Source organism: Geotrypetes seraphini, chromosome 5, assembly GCF_902459505.1.
Source record: "Geotrypetes seraphini chromosome 5, aGeoSer1.1, whole genome shotgun sequence".
Taxonomy (NCBI): Eukaryota; Metazoa; Chordata; class Amphibia; order Gymnophiona; family Dermophiidae; genus Geotrypetes; species Geotrypetes seraphini.
This window is the reverse complement of record NC_047088.1, coordinates 67,133,919-67,152,200: the sequence shown is the minus strand read 5'-3', so window position 1 is coordinate 67,152,200 and position 18,282 is coordinate 67,133,919.

Genomic DNA, 18,282 nt, shown 5'->3' with positions numbered 1-18,282 from the left:
ATGCCATATAGGGAGGGGCAGAGAGATGGCAGACAGTGGATGGAAGGAAGACAGTAACAAGAAGATGAGGAAAGCAGAAACCAGAGAAGACAAAGGTAGAACAAAAATTTTCTATTTATTTATTGCTTTAAGAGACATGTGCCACTGTTTCTGTGGTGTTGCATTTTATGTAGAGTCCAGCTTCTTGCTGGTTCAATTTACGTAACCTTTGTCTATGTATTTCTATTTTATCCCCCCTTTTACAAAACTGTGGAGCATTTTTTAGCACCAGCCGTGATGGTAGCAGCTCTGATGTTCAGAATTCTATGAGCGTCAGAGTTGTTACCATCATGGCTAAAATCCACACTACAGTTTTGTAAAAGGGGGAGGGGTTAGTTTGTGATGACATATTCCATACTAAGCGAATGTGTTTTCTGTGTTCTGTGTGTTCAAAAGACATGGTTTTCTGTTAGGATTAACGGTGTAGGATTGATCTGTACTAGTCTGGCTTGTTTAGTTTTACAATGGGTGTATTGATATTGTATTGCTCATTGCAATATGTAAGATGCTGCCTTTTCCTAGGTACTCATGTGTGACATGTGGCTTGTTACTAAAAATCAAGTTTTTTGTACAGACTGGGGGGGGGGGTGCCAAAAAATGATGGGCTCCGGGTGTCACATATGCTAGGTACGCCACTGAAGCAAACATTTGATAATTTGCAAAATGATTTGAAACCTCAGCTTAATCAGATTGGTCAGCAGTGCCAGATAATCCCCCAGACACAGGAGGCAAGTGCCTAGGTTGTCTGCTAAATAAGACAGCACCATTGAAACAATAAGCAGTACAGTTTATTTGATCCATACACATGTTTGTTGCAGGTTTCACAGTCTGCTCATGGAAGTCCTGTCCTCTGCTGGTGAAGCAAGGAGCATGTTTGTTTACTTGCAGGTTCTATGCTGTCATGCAGCAACACTACCCAGGTGGCTCTGACTGTGGGAGGAAGGTTCCCAAAGTCTTGCTGCATAGAGGCCACAGCATAACTGAATTTGCCAAAGCTGGTCACTAAGAATCCTGAACTCTGCCATCCATTTATATGAACAATTCAGTCTCCCTCCCAATAGTAATAAAGCAAAGGATATTGTTTGTATGTAAACAGAAGAAAAGACAACCCTGAAATAGATCAAAAATATACCTTCCAGCACTTTGGGCTCCTTTTACTAAGGGGTCCTTTTACAAAGCCGCGCTAGCGGTTTTATCGCACGCACCGGATTAGCGCGCTATAGCACGCGCTAGCCGGAAATCTACCGCATGCTCAAAAGGAGGTGGTAGCGGCTAGCTCATGCGGCAATCTAACGCGCGCTATTCTGCGCGTTAAGGCCCTAGTGCGGCTTTGTAAAAGGAGTCCTATGGTGTGCTAGTGTTCTTAGCGCACACTGCCGATTAGCGCGTGCTAACCCCCGCACTACGCGTAAAAACTAATGCCAGCTCAATGGTGGCGTTAGCATCTAATGCACACTAAAACCGCTAGCGCAGCTTAGTAAAAGGAGCCCTTTATGATAAATTATTGTTTCCACGGTCAGCAGCAACTTATTTATTTATTTATAGGTATTTTAATACTACCAATCCAAACCAGTACACTAAAAAAAGCATTCATAATTAAAATCTACCAATTTTATCTACATCCACCACACTTAAAACATTTGATAAACAAAATTCTTAGACTCACTCAAATCCAGAACATGCAAGAAGGTGTGCCATCTCTCTGTCATTTTTTTTCAGTATATAATGTGTAAAGATAATCTTAAGGAACTCATCATTAGGATGACTTAGAACAAACAGATTATATGTTCTGTTTAATTATTTGTGTTATAACAAAAATAAATCCACAGAGTTGTCTGCTAAAGGAATATATACCGTAATATCTCATGGGGGAAAATCTCCAAATACATTTTCTTTCAATGACAGAAATGAACCTCTCTTTTGATCCAGGGTATGCTGGCTACATTATCAATCATAACACTTTTCTGTTAATAGTGATAGTCAGTTTCTGGGCTTCTTGGCACCTGTAGGAATATGACGCTGTCAACCAGCGCTCTCTGGTGGATACCTTGATGAATAGCAATTATGCCTTAACCCTTTATGTGTTTTTTGAGTGAAATGGTGTGGTGTTTCCACCGACAAATCTATTAGCAGGGGTTAAGCCGCACCATAATTTTTTTAGGCCTGATATTTAAAAGCACTTATAGGTTTGGCACCAGTGTCACATGTATAACTGTTTTTTTGTTTTTGTTAAAAAAATAAAAAATTTTTGCTACTGTATGTATAGTTCTGGACATGTAATCTATAGGACCAGAGCTACAGTATATACCAAATAAAAGGCTATTGTTGCTTATATATATAATTTATGTGTGTAAACTGTAAACAGTGGTATATAGATTTTATGCATACTTTATGCCATCCAAAAAACTGGTATATGTGGAATATCTACTTTGGACCCCCCCCCCCCAAATATTAAATGTGATAAAAAGCTCATGCCCAGCAGCACATAACTAGACAATGCTGCTGAATAGTGTTGGCGTGGTCCATAGGTAAAGTTTGAGCAGGATCTGGGATTTAATCAGTTAGAAACCTTATTCAGGCCACTAACAAATTAACCCCACCTTTTACAAAGCCGGTAACTGCCCCAAAGCCTATAGAGATTTAAAGGGTTTGGAGACTTTTGCTGTGCAGCAGCCACTAGTGCGGCTTTGTAAAAAAAAAAAAAAAAAGGGGGGGGGAGTAAGTAAGTAAGCAATTAGAACAGTATAAAGGCTATCCTAACTTTAGCCATCCTTAACCAGGCACTGGTCTGAAGCCTAATAAATCTCTAGAATGCGGCATCAGCTTTAGAAGTGTTCCCTCCCCACCACCTGTCCCAGAGGGCCAACCATCTCTCCCTTTCCTCTAACTTTCCTAATAGAGACCTCATATTCTAGTGGGGTCTAAAGAGCAGAGCCATGCCCATTTGCTCCTGCCCATTACACCACCTTTTAAAAATGGAGGTCGTGGCCTCTAGCTGGTCTGCCCTTCCTCACAGGGGGAAGGAGGTAAAAATAAGAAGAGGGCACCTGTAACCCTTATGTGGATCCTGGCCAATATTCAGCTGGAACCTGCATAAGTCCAATGGCCAGCACCATTATAATTAGCACCAGATATTCAATACTGGTGCCCAGACATGGCCTGGAATTTAATACCTGGGGCTAAGTCTGCTCACAGCATTTAAAGAAACACTAACTACTGTGGGCTGAATAGTGACCACTAAGGCCCAGATTGTATAAACGGCGTCCCGATTGTAGGCAGCAGTAGGTGTCCTACCACTGTCTAACCAGGCCGCCTACATTGGAGCCGCCTCCGGGAGCCTAGGGAGGCGCACAAGCCTGCCTAAGGTTAGGCGTGGTTTGCCCCGGAAGTAGCCTTAGGCGGATCTAGGCAGCCATATGTGTCTTCCTAGGCCATCGGGAGATACATACAATGTAGGCCAGCAAAATGCTGGACTACATTGTAGCAGACGTAGCACTGAGCTTATCGTTGCAAAGGATTTCCCTGCCGGGATAAGTTTAGCAGCTGCAGGAGCGGCTGCCCGTCTTGCCTGATTGCCGGCAGGAGAGATGCCCATTCCCTCCTGCCAGAACCCTCCCCCCACGAGTAGATTGTGGCAGGAGGGATGCCTAATCCCTCCTGTCAGAACTCCCCTCCCATAGATCATGGAAGGAGGGATGCCCAATCCCTCCTGCTGGAACATCTTCCCCCCCCCCGTAGATCACGCCTGAGCCAATCAGGGACTTCCTCAGGCTACTACCTAAGGAAGTCCCTGATTGGCTCATGCACCTCAGGCCCCTCCCAAGGGAATGCCTGAGCATTCATGGCCTAAGGCCCTTCCCCGTGCATCACATGATGCACTGGGGTGGGGCGTAATGCCCGCATTCGCATGGAGGAGCCCTACAGAGCAGGAGGGACTGAGCATCCCTCCTGCTCCCAACTTTGAAAGGTATGGGGAGGGAGGTGGGAGTGGTCCTGCCCAGCCGATGGCGGTGGGGAAGGGGGGTTGCAATGGCTGGAGGGAGTTGGCATCCCTCCTGCTATATTCGCACGGGGGGGGCAGGGTCGGGAAATTGATTTTTTTGGGGGGGAATCAGGCTTGATGTGAGGGAAACGCCGATGGCAGGAAGGAGTTGGCATCCCTCCTGCCTTTTTCTTCGGGGGAGGGGGGTAGTGGGGCTACGTTTGTGTGTGTGGGGGCTTTTATTTTTTTTAATTGGCCAGATATTTTGCGTGTGTAATACATGCAAAATATCAGTGCCATTAAAAAAAATGAACAAAAACAGGCAGACCTGCAGTAATTGTGTTACTGACAGGTCTGCAGGAGTCGGGTTTTAGGATAGTAAAACCCGATTCAAAATAGCCAAGCAATTGTTAGTGAATCAATTTCTTGGCTATTTTGCATGGGGTTTTACTAATTTGCATGGGTTGGATCAGTTTGGAGATTGATCAGGTAGCATTTTAGTGAATCGGATCGGGGAACGATTGCAAAACCAGTAAAACTGGTTTTGCGATCGTTGGTACAGGATCGGAAGGTTTAGTGAATCTAGCCCTAAGTTCTGAAGGACAATACTATTCCACCCCCACCCCTCCTCTCTCTGAGTATGACGGATACTCTCCTGGCTATGTCTATCTCTGGAATGTGCTGGTACATTGTGGACTTTGTAGCAGACCAGATCCTTAAGGGTAAATGAACTGTGAGTTTATTTCTTTATTCTTAAGTTTGTATTAAAGAAGTTTACTTAACCCCCAGAGACCCAAATATAGAAAAAAACGTAAAAAAATGTTTTTGAACGTTCACATGTTGTTATAGGAGGCTTGTGATCCCTAAATCAGTGGTTTTTTTTTTATTTTGACATTTTAGTAACTTTTGGGGAGGATGTTGTAAAATTGCAACGCTGGGCCTGTAAGGTAGCAGAATTTCAATAGTGTCACTCTCTCTCTGAACACATGTAAGGAATAATTAAAAGTTTATTTGTACTTTACAGCTTATAAAGACCCACCTAAGTTTATGTATATACACAACAACAATAGTATAATAAAGAAAAAAGTAATTTTTATTATCAATTTAATACAAAAAATGAGTATCATATAAAAACGCAAATTTTTCCCTGTGAAGTGCCCATTGACTTAAGAACATAAGAACATAAGCAGTGCCTCCGCTGGGTCAGACCTCAGGTCCATCTTGCCCAGCAGTCCGCTCCCGCGGCGGCCCGAACAGGTCACGGCCTGTCTGAGACACCAGAAGGGGCCCCCCTTGCCACCTTGGTTTCCCATTGAGTTTTATCTTCCCATCAAAGTCCTAACCCTCCGGTCTTGCACATGCACAACCTGGTCGGATTTCTATACTTATTACTTGGTTTGCTTTCTATACCTGTGTTACATCCCAGCACCTCTCTCAGTATCCCACGATCCCCCTATCCCTCAGGAATCCGTCCAATCCCTGTTTGAATCCCTGTACCGTACTCTGCCTGATCACTTCCTCCGGTAGCGCATTCCAAGTGTCCACGACCCTTTGGGTGAAGAAAAACTTCCTTGCATTTGTTCTGAACCTATCTCCCTTCAGTTTCTCCGAATGCCCCCTCGTGCCTGTTGACCCCTTCAGCCTGAAGAATCTGTCCCTATCCACCCTCTCTATGCCCCTCATGATCTTGAAGGTCTCTATCATATCTCCCCTGAGCCTCCTTTTTTCCAGAGAGAAGAGCCCCAGCCTATCCAACCTCTCGGCATATGGGCAGTGTTCCAGCCCTCTTACCAGTTTCGTTGCTCTCCTTTGGACTCTCTCAAGCACTGCCATGTCCTTCTTGAGGTACGGCGACCAGTATTGAACGCAGTATTCCAGATGTGGACGCACCATAGCTCTATACAATGGCATGATGACTTCCCGCGTCCTGGTTGTTATGCCCCTCTTTATGATGCCCAGCATTCTGTTGCCTTTTTTCGAGGCTGCTGCGCACTGTGCAGATGGCTTCAGTGATGCATCTACCAGCACACCCAAGTCTCTCTCAAGACTGCTGTCTCCCAATAATGCCCCCCCCAATTTGTATTTGAACAGCGGGTTCTTTTTACCTATATGCATGACCTTGCATTTTTCCATGTTAAAGCGCATTTGCCATTTGTTTGCCCAGTCTTCCAGCTTGTCCAGGTCCCTTTGCAGGTCCTCACACTCCTCCCTAGACCTAACTCTGCCGCACAGTTTGGTATCGTCTGCAAATTTTATAACCTCGCACTTTGCCTCTTTTTCCAGGTCATTGATAAATATGTTGAAGAGTAACGGCCCCAGCACCGATCCCTGTGGCACACCGCTCGTGACTCCCCGCCAGTCAGAGTATTGTCCCTTTACTCCGACCCTCTGCAGTCTACCCGACAACCAGTGTTCGATCCATCTGTGCACATCCCCTCCCACCCCGTGGTTCCACAGTTTCCTAAGCAGCCTTTCATGTGGCACCTTGTCGAAAGCCTTTTGAAAATCAAGGTAAATGATGTCTATAGGTTCCCCATTGTCCACCCGACTGCTTATTCCCTCAAAGAAGTGCAGAAGGTTCGTTAAGCATGACCTTCCCTTACAGAATCCATGCTGGCTTGTTCTCAGTAGGCCATATCTCTCGATATGCTCGCAAATACCATCCTTGATCATAGCTTCCACCATCTTCCCTATAATTGAAGTCAGGCTCACCGGCCTGTAGTTTCCGGGGTCACCCCTCGATCCCTTCTTGAAGATAGGTGTGACATTCGCCAATTTCCAGTCCTCTGGTACCTCTCCAGTTTTCAAGGATAGGTTGCAAACATGCTGGATTGTGCCCGCTATTTCTTGTCTTAGTTCTTTCAGAACCCTTGAGTGGATCCCGTCTGGGCCCGGCGATTTGCCGCATTTTAACCTATCTATCTGCTTGAGGACATCCTCCTTACTTACCTCTATGTGTTCTAATTTTTCAGCCTGTTCCCCACTCATGAGCTCCTCTGAGTCTGGTATATTAGATGTGTCTTCTCTCGTGAAAACCGACGAGAAGAACGTGTTCAACCTCTCAGCTACCTCTTTATCCTCCTTGATCACTCCCTTCCTATCCCCATCGTCCAACGGCCCCACCTCCTCTCTCGCTGGTCGCTTCCCCTTTACGTAACTGAAGAATGCCTTGAAGTTTTTCGCCTCCCTGGCCAGCCCCTCTTCATATTTCCCTTTTGCTTTTCTAACCTCTCGGTGGCATTCCTTTTGGCATTTCTATCAGCGGTAATCAAGAAATTTCGTGTTTTTGCACAAAAAATTTCATGTTAGCGCAAATCTTTTGGCAGTTTTGTCCCAGCGTTGAATCTTCTCCACTGGTTGTGGGCCAGCAAAGGAAGACACAAGTGTAACCTGTCTGTTGTCAAACCATTTCACAGCACAAATGTTGTGATTTGACTCCACTCTGACATCAAAGCTTCCTCTTCCCTTTTTCTTCAAGCTTTTCTCATCCTCAAGATTACAGTTTGGAAGGCGCACTTGTCTGGCTGTTCCTGTGTAATGAATTCCACAATCCAGCAGCCTAACTATCAATGGGATGCTGGTGAAAAAGTTGTCTGCATAGATCTTGTAGTTGTGACTATGTGGAAGTGTGGAAGCAAGTTTCATCACAACATCCCCTGATAGTCCAAGTTCAGATCTTGCCCGTATTCCATTCACACTGCCTTGGTACACATCAAAATCACAAAGTATACCAGAGATTCCAGTCCTTGCCCAAAGCTTAAACCCCCATGGGTTTGGCTTGCCACGCATGTACTGTTTGATGCTGCTGAATTTCCCCCTGAAAGGGATCATCATTTCATCAACAGAGTTATGTTCTTCAGGGACCACTTTTAGGCATTTCTCTCTGAAAGCATCAAGCCATGGTCTGAGTTTCCAGAGTTTGTCACTTTTTTGTTCCATCTCAGACACGGTTAGATTGTTCACAAAATGTAATGATGTCAACAGAGACTGGAATCTGTTTCGTGACATTACATCAGCGACAGGACTGTATCTTGTGTCTGCTTCCCAGTACATACGGACTCCAGGCATTTGGACAAGACCCATCTTCAGATACATGCCAATCATCTGCTCTATTTCCTTTGTGTTTGTGTTTATAGATGATCCTTTCTTCTGAAAACTGTACTGATTTGTGTTATCTGCCAGAGCGTTGATCATATCTTCTGTCACAAACTTCTGAAAGTACTCCAGTGGTGTGCAGAGGGAATGGACATCATTACTCCAAAGCAGGCAACAGGGTTGTATGACTTCATGGCCAGATAAACAGACCTATTTACACATTCAACCATCCAATGGTGTTGCAGAACTGAACAATAGGTTCTATTAGTAATGTACATGAAGTTTTAAAAAGAAAAAAAATGGGGGAGGGTTTATTTTGTAGCCTTAAATGTGATGTTGTAATATTACAACACTGGGTCTCAGGGGAGTGCAGACAAAACCTTGCTATCACTTTGACCCACTGTTGTAAAATTACAACATAGAAATAACCAGCTCTAAATCTCTTAAAATCAGTATATTCAATGATGTCATAAAATCTGCATGATCTACACATATTAATGATCACATAAAAAAATATTTCAAGCTTTTTACTTACTTTAGTCCTGATGTATCCCATCCAAAACAACAAGATGATATACTCTAAAGCAGGCAACAGGGTTGTATGACTTCATGGCCAGATAAACAGACCTATTTACACATTCAACCATCCAATGGTGTTGCAGAACTGAACAATAGGTTCTATTAGTAATGTACATGAAGTTTTAAAAAGAAAAAAATGGGGGAGGGTTTATTTTGTAGCCTTAAATGTGATGTTGTAATATTACAACACTGGGTCTCTGGGTGTTAAAGAATACAGAGTCCAGTCTGATAATATTATAAGCTACAGGTTCAATGAGTTTAAGCTGCTGACAGTCCAACATGTACTTTGAAATATCTACATTAGATATTTCAAATCATACCAGCCCATTCTGCTTATTCTGTACTCTATGCTTCTTCTGCACATCAAGTATTATGAACTTTAAACTAATTGTTTCTAAGTTCATAAAAAATTGGCAGCAAGTTCCCGTAAATCCTGTGTCACAAACCCTTGGAATACCCATCTTTTACTTTTGTTATATGATTAGGAAAAACAATAATCGTAGAACAAAAACAGTCTACTGCCAGCTTGCCTTGCAATTAGCCCTTCTGTTAAGTGTTTGTATTCATAATTAACTTACAGCTATCCCATTCAGCAACTTTAAGAAGGCTGTTGGCAGCCAGGGTCTTAGGAGTTACTGTTTAGATACAAGAACAATGCCTCCTCCATTTCATGTGCTGTATTTCAAAATTACAAAATACCACTTTTCCAGATCTGCTTGAGGTTCAATTCCTTCAAACTATGTTTTGCCTCTATGAGATAAAATAGTGGATATAACCATAAACAGATTAGGTTCTTACCTTGCTAATATCTTTTCTAGTAGATAGGTGTGTACCCATACTTGCAAGCTGTGCAGAAGGAATCCATTCCAGGTTTTCAACTTCTCCTCCTTCTTCAGAGGACTCTGCTGCCCCCTTCAGTTTGCACCAAAGCAGGCGATAGCCCTATATAGGAACACATAAGGAGGAGGAGTACGGGGAAACCCCCCCCCCCACCTACAAATCTGTTCTGCTCTGAAAGTATAACAAATACATTAAACATTTTACTTGAATAATCGAAACATCGAAATAACCATACCAATCAGAAACATTTGTGGACTTCAACCATTCCTCTAATGTATTACACCAATAGAGATTTCTTCATAAATTAAAATTTCAGTTTTGACTAAAACTTCCTAATTGAGACAATAATCAGGCGGAGTAAATATTGACAGGACTGGGTTTCAGAATGACACACCTATTTACAAGAAAATATATTAACGAGGTAAGAACCTAATCTTTTATTCTAGTGAATTAGGTGTATGAATCTGGATAGAAGGGATGTACCTCTATGAGATAAAATAGTGGATATAACCATAAACAGATTAGGTTCTTACCTTGCTAATATCTTTTCTAGTAGATAGGTGTGTACCCATACTTGCAAGCTGTGCAGAAGGAATCCATTCCAGGTTTTCAACTTCTCCTCCTTCTTCAGAGGACTCTGCTGCCCCCTTCAGTTTGCACCAAAGCAGGCGATAGCCCTATATGGGAACACATAAGGAGGAGGAGTACGGGGAACCCCCCCCCACCTACAAATCTGTTCTGCTCTGAAAGTATAACAAATACATTAAACATTTTACTTGAATAATCGAAACATCGAAATAACCATACCAATCAGAAACATTTGTGGACTTCAACCATTCCTCTAATGTATTACAGCAATAGAGATTTCTTCATAAATTAAAATTTCAGTTTTGACTAAAACTTCCTAATTGAGACAATAATCAGGCGGAGTAAATACTGACAGGACGGGGTTTCAGAATGACACACCTATTTACAAGAAAATATATTAACGAGGTAAGAACCTAATCTTTTATTCTAGTGAATTAGGTGTATGAATCTGGATAGAAGGGATGTACAAAAGCAATCCAAAAATCTAGGGCAGGACCTCTGCACCTGCTTGTAACACTGAGGACCCAAAGACGGTGTCCTCCCATGCTGCCAGGTCCACTTTGTAGAACTTGGAGAATATGAGCAGAGTGGACCAGGTCACTGCCCTACAAATCTCCCTAGGTGAAACTGCCTGAGCTTTCACCCATAAAGCCATGCTTCTTATGGAATGTGCTTTCAAGGAGACCGGCAATTGCTTGCCACAGGCAACATATGCTTAAGAGTTGGCCATCCATATCTATCTTGAAATGGTAGCCTAGTGTGACTGGTGAGCACAAATAAACAGTCCAATAGTCAGAATTTATTAGTGACCCTGGATAACGTAGGAGGACTCTCCTCACATCCAGCTTTCTCAGAATCCTGTCCTTTTTCTCTGACCTAAATGCTGGTAATCTTACCTCTTACTTGACATGAAATGACAAAATGACCTTCGGCAAAAAATACAGGACCATGACAAAGGAAACTCATGCCTCTGTGATTTTGAGGAAGAGATCTCTGCATGACAAGGCCTTCAACTCCAAGAGTTATCTCACTGACATAATAGCCACGAGGAAAACAGTTTTGACGGTAAGATCTAACAAGGACACCTCTTGAATAGGCTCATATGAAGCCTGACTGAGGCCATGCAAAACCACATTGTTTCAGGAAATGGTTGTTATGCTGGTGGTCTGAATCTTAAGTGGCCCCTTCAGGAATCTGGCTATGTCTGTGTAAGGTCATGAAATGGTTAACTGTTGTTTAAAATATTGCTCTGGCCTACATAGCTGAAAACAGTGTACAATCTATTGACCTCATCTGCCTGAAATGTATGTCCCTGCCTTACCACATTGTAAGCTAAATAGATAAGAGTTTGAGCCATGATGTACCCTGCCCTCCTGTACATGTAACATTTAGAACTGTAAGATTTAGATAAGCAGAGAAATGAGCTAGTTTCCTATAGGACTATAAGTTGTATCCCTGAACCTATCATAAGTGCTGGCTTAGGACCAATAATAATTGTAGAAAGTTATAGAAGTAACAAATGAAAATTGTAGTTTTTGCCTATATTAGTTTGCATATGTTTAGTGAAACGGGCATAAAAGTCCGTGCATTTCCTGTTTCTAATACTCTTGTAAGCAGGCTGTTCACTGCACTAGAGTCCGGCATGCTGTAATAAACCTCTTGTACTTTCTTCACGCCTCTGACTTTGTGTGTCCAAGTGACCTTTCATCTGGATGAGAAGCCAGGAGAGCTTTGCGTCCATGGGCTCTGAAACACAAAAGGCCCATTAATTGGACTCTAAGTGATGCCACTGCAAGGCCTTTGTCAAGACCTGCTTTGAGGAAAGCTAATACCACCACGATTGGAGCCTTAAATGGCTCTACCTTCTTTTGTGCACCAGTGTTGCAATGTCCCCCATGCCTTAGCGTAAGTGGAGACTGTCGCAGACTTCTTGGCTCTGAGGAGCGTAGTAAGACTACCTCTGAGTATCCTTTGCACTAACGCCATGGGCTCAAGAGCCATGCCATAAAACCAAAGTGATCCAGATTTTCTGTGACCACTGGACCTGAGATAGAGTAGGCTGTAACTGCAGTCTGAGACCCTGGTCCCTCTGAAGACACATGAGGTCCATATACCACAGCCTGCATGGCAAATCCAGAGCTAAGAGGATCACTCTCCTTGAGTGGTTTGCTATTCTGTATAAAGTATTCAGCCTATCATGGGCCATGGAGAAAACACTTATATGAGCTCATTCTTTAGCCACGACTAGACTAGGATGTCTAAAATTTTGCTTCCAGGCTGGGATTTTTGACTGAAGAACCTGTCTGCCTTCTTGTTCCTCACCGTAGCCATCAGATTGAAATTTGGATGATCTCATTGAAGATTGATGGACTAAAATGCTGATGCAGATAACGTCCATTCTTCCAAATCTAAGGTCTGCCTGTTGAGGTGATCAGTCTGGACATTGTCCACTCCCACTACATGCACAATGGAGATCGCCTGTAGGTGCAGCTCTGCCCACCTGAACAATAAGTGTACCATATATATTCCCTCCTTCCCTCTTCCTCCTACCCCAAAGAGTGATGACCCACCCCCTTCCCAGACACAGCAGCAGGACCCCCAGGCCTATGTTGCTTCCACTGTGGTTTAATGGGACCATTGGGGCAGGAGTGATTCTCACTCACTCCTGCCCGTGCTTTCTTGGTGCTGAAAATGGCTGCCGGCAGTGTTCTCCCCAGAAATTTTTTCCAGCTGGGTGGCATGAAAAAGTAGCCGGATGGGGTGGGACGAGGAAATTTGGTGGTGGGGAAAATTAAATGTGTACTATTTTTATTAGTTTATTATCATTAATTATTTTCCAACCTTTTTTAAGGTTCAACACTTGTGCCAGAATATTTTTATAAAATTTAAAAAGTATCCAATTCAGGATCCTGCAATCCTAACAAAAATTTTAAATAATTGTTATGATATAAACCAAGCACCACAAGTATTGTTGCTGTCAGGAAGAAAAGTGAAAACAATGAAAAAAAAATATGGGAAACCTAATGAAGAAAAAGAAAAAAATATTCCTCGTCATCAACAGCAGATGAATCAAGAAACTAGTAGGATTACATCCATCAAGTTTCAGCTTTGAAGGTACACCTGGGCCCTCCTAGCGTAACCTACCTCATCCTCTTCAAGTTAACACCTGGAAACCTCCCAGGTCCCTTACTCTACTAGATGTGGTGCCTTCTGGACTACAGGGGTTCCTTACAGCTCCTGGATTCTACGGTAGATTTTGAAAGATATTTCTGTGGCTTAGGCCTCAGAGGAGAAATGTTCTTGTGGCTTAGGCCTTAGTGGAGGAGAAATGTTCCTGTGGCTTTAGGCCTTAGTGGAGGAGAAATGTTTCTGTGTCTTTAGGCCTCAGTGGAGAAATATTCCTGTGGCTTTAGGCCTCGGTGGAAGAGAAATGTTTCTGTGTCTTTAGGCCTCAGTGGAGAAATATTCCTGTGGCTTTAGGCCTCGGTGGAAGAGAAATGTTTCTATGGCTTTAGGCCTCAGTGGAGGAGAAATGTTCCTGTGGTTTTAGGCCTCAGTGGAGGAGAAATGTTCCTGTGGCTTTAGGCCTCAGGGGAGAAAGGTTCCTACGGCTCAGGCCTCAGTTGAGCTGCGGGATGGGGGCTGTACAGTGCCATTTTGGGGGGCAACACCTGGCTCTCAGGTTCCTTCCCCCCTCCCCCCTTGAAGAACCTGGCTACCTAAGTTCCATAAGCTCACTTGTTCTGTGGGCGCGGGGCTACAGAAGTCACCATTCTCTTTGGAGAGGTGCCGGTAGGAGGAGTTTGTTACTACTTTGTCGCGTAGGACAACCGAGGCTGCTTCAGCCGTAGTCGCGCACGGGCGGGGCAGCAACAGGCCCTGAGGGCGGTCGGCCAAGGCCCTTCCCTCCCGCCACTGCAGTTGCCGGTGCCACCGCTGTCAGTCTTTCTCCTCTTGGAGGAGGGATACCGCCTCCGGCAGTGATTCCTTTGCCCTCACTATTCAGCAGGCCCTAGTTGAGGTTGGCCTTGGCTGGGGCACCATTTCACTGGCAGCCTAGTGTACCTTGTTTAATCCCGGCCGGCTGACAGCTGGGGCTAGGCTAATTGTAGGCTAGCTCTGGATCAGAGTTTTTTTCTTTCCACTCCTTCTGGGTCATTCATGTTGAGGAGTGGGCTAAAAGTTGGATCAGATATCTCAGTGTCTGATGTTGTTACTGTATCTATTTGGGGGCTCTGGGAAAGGCACTTGTCATTTCGGGGCCCAGATACAGTTTTGTTGTATTGTTTCTCCTCTGGCATTCTTCTTGACTTTGGTCAACAGTTTGCCTCCTGAGGGAGCTGCATAGATTTGTGCTTCAGAGGCCTTCAGTTAGAGGAGGAGTCTTCCCTTGTCCCGTTTCCAGGCTTGATGCCCTAGACCAGGGGTGTCAAAGTCCCTCCTCGAGGGCCGTAATCCAGTCGGGTTTTCAGGATTTCCCCAATGAATATGCATTGAAAGCAGTGCATGCACATAGATCTCATGCATATTCATTGGGGAAATCCTGAAAACCCGACTGGATTCCGGCCCTCGAGGACCGACTTTGACACCTGTGCCCTAGACCCTTGCGAGGAAAAGATCTGGTCTGCGGTGGCGTTCATGGGTTTTGACATCAGCTAAGGACCATTGCCAGGCATGATGGTTCCATTCCACAGGAGGATATTTGGGGCCTATCAGATATGATGGGAGGCTGCTTTGCACTCATTCTATTCGTGGGATGTAGCTGTGTTTTCCATAGCATGGTGCTCTCAGGCAAGGATGGCTCCTTTTCACATAGGCTAGGGAGGGTAGCCTCTGTATGATCGTGGGTAACATACTCTCTGGAATGTAGAATCTCCTTGGACACGTGCTACAGGACAGGATTTGGGGGCGAGGGATTTCCGTTCGCTTCTTTATTTCTCTCCCTACGTTTGGACTGCTTTGATACATCTCACTAGTCTCTGGATTCATCTGCTGTGACTAAAGGAAAGAAAATTATCAGGTAAGGACATAATTTTACCTTCAAAGCCAACTTGCATATGCAGAAGGTGTCTTCAGTTAAATATTTATTCTCTTTTTTTCCTAGAGGCCCAGTTGTCTGCAGCTTTCCCATTATCAAAGTCCTCAGGATCTGGGCCCTCCAAGGAGATCAGCATGAGATTATTTAGTGTGCTTTGATTCATGCGATTTCTCAAACATGACTTGATCCTTTTAAAGGCAAAAAACCCCCTTTCACATTCAGCTGTGCTCACTGGGATCACTAGCCCAATATGAGCTAGTTTGGCTAAATTTGGAAACGACTCTTTGAGCTCTGATGTTGTTGCCATTTTTAGTACAATTTGTTTTGGATTGAAGTCTTTGTATGATTGACTTCTGATCATTTTTGATGCAACTGTCCATTCTTGCCTGCTACTTTCATATTTTAAAATTGGAGGGCTACCATTTTTGGAGTAATGAGCAAAAAGAATTTCAGCAGACTCGCTTGAATCGTGAGTTTCTGCATTAAAACTTTTGAAAAGCTGGAAATGATTGGCATGTCAGGGAATCTTGCATCTAGGTGCTTGACAACTGTCTCTAGGTATTTATCATATATTGCAATTTTGAATGCCATTATATCACTCTGTGTATAGACAATGCGGAGATCTGACCATTCTTCTGCCAGACAAAGATGAAGGCTTTGAAAATAACTCCCAGGAGTGTCTATCAACTGCATGATGGACAATTTTGTGGCGAGCAAAATTGGCTCAATTTCGGTAAGATTGACATCTTGCCTTTGCCAAGCCTTAGATAAGTTGGACAACAAAGGTAATACATCTGAAAGCATCATCAGAGAGGAAACAAAATTGTACGTTTTAATACATCTGCTTAATCCTTCAGCTGTGATGTCATTTCGTTCAGTGGCCTCTCTTTCCAGCGCAGCTATGACACTCATCATGCACTGTCGTAGTTACTGTACTGCAGAGGCATGAGACAGCCATCTAGTGTCACTGGCCATTTTCAGCTTAATCTGGGGAATGTTCAGAATATTTTGCATTTCTGTTAAACCAGCCATCCTAACTGAAGAATTTTGGAAGAAATAGAACAGCTGTCTTAAGATATCATGCAGTTTTGTTAAATAAGGTATGGCAGCTGCTGCTTGGGCACTTGCAAGGGCCAATCGATGGTTTACACAGTGGCAGTTGACCAAGAGTCCAGATGTTTTATCTTTAAGCAGTTTTGCCACACCTTTCTGTTTCCCAATCATAACAGCTGCTCCATCTGACCCTAGTCCAACCAGATTAGCAGTTTTCAAGCCTAGTATGTCCATAGTCTCACTCAGTTTATTGGTTATAGTCTCCGCTTTGCCATCACTCATATTGCGGGTTGATACATAACTAATTTTGACCTGTTTAGTGACCTGGCAAACATATTTAATGTAAATAATTAATTGTTTTACAACTGAGATGTCTATGGTTTCATCACACAGAATACTGAAAAAATTTTCAGCGTGCATATTTTTCAGTATGTTAGACTTTATTCTGATGCTAAGACATCCAGCAGCTCTTGCATTATTCTTTCTGAGGTGTAATGTGCATTTTTACCAACATTGAGATGTTGTAAAAAGGAACAACCCATTTCTTTACAGTGTTCCAACAGCTTTTCAAACAACGTTGTATGTGGTAACTCATTTTTTGCCAACCAATACATGGATCTTAAAGCTCCCACAAAGGCATTTCTCTGTAAGTTATTTAACATAGATACAGATCTTTCAATTTGACCGATTCCAGTTTGCTCTAGTACACGCTTTCCTAAAAAATCAGAAGACTTTTTTCATGGTCCAGCAAGCTTTCTTTTCGAATTCTTGTGCATGGCACATTTACACAAGGTAACTCCCTCCTTGAGAGGTGTTTGTTTGAATGTTTCATGCACAATGAGCACCACATACCATTTTCTTTGACCATTAGCCAATCAAACTCTTTAAACCATTGTTTGTTTATGCCGGATAAGCGGTGCTTAGATTTATCAATTGGCAGAGTGTGTGCTGAAAAGATTTCCCCTGATGGACCAGCCTCTGCAATGTCTTTGTCTGAAATTGCCACATCAGCAGTTGACACTGCACCTTCATTGGTTTGTGGTGTCTCTTTTCTGAAATAACTGAGCAGTGTTGTTTTCTGAACACTTTTTTAACTCATGTTGGTAAAATGAAAAGTACCTATGAATAAGACTTTTGAGTGGTAACGTGGGAGCCTATTGGTTATTCAGTGCACACTTACACTACGGCAGGGCAAGATATGAACAAAAAAAGGAATGGCAGATGTGTCACTTTAACAGGAACAAGGATTTTTATTTTTTGCTCTTCTGGGCTTAACCTGCCCCAAAAACTCTGTGATGAAAGAAGAGGAAAAGGCACAGCCAAGTCTGGCCCTGGACTCTTTTTTTTCCCCCCTTTCTGGAGGACCTACTGCTATTAAATATTTCTATAGCGTTCTCAGATGTACGCAGCACTGCAGAGTCACAAAGAGGGAAAAGCACAGCCAAGTCTGGCCCTGGACTCTTTTTTTTCCCCTTTCTGGAGGACCTACTGCTATTAAATATTTCTATAGCGCTCTCAGATGTACGCAGCGCTGCAGAGTCACAAAGAGGGAAAAGCACAGCCAAGTCTTGCCCTGGACTCTTTTTTTTCCCCTTTCTGGAGGACCTACTGCTATTAATATTTCTATAGCGCTCTCAGATGTACGCAGCGCTGCAGAGTCACAAAGAGGAAAAAGCACAGCCAAGTCTGGCCCTGGACTCTTTTTTTCCCCTTTCTGGAGGACCTACTGCTATTAAATATTTCTATAGCGCTCTCAGATGTACGCAGCGCTGCAGAGTCACAAAGAGGGAAAAGCACAGCCAAGTCTGGCCCTGGACTCTTTTTTTTCCCCCTTTCTGGAGGACCTACTGCTATTAAATATTTCTATAGTGCTCTCAGATGTACGCAGCGCTGCAGAGTCACAAAGAGGGAAAAGCACAGCCAAGTCTGGCCCTGGACTCTTTTTTTTCCCCCTTTCTGGAGGACCTACTGCTATTAAATATTTCTATAGTGCTCTCAGATGTACGCAGCGCTGCAGAGTCACAAAGAGGGAAAAGCACAGCCAAGTCTGGCCCTGGACTCTTTTTTT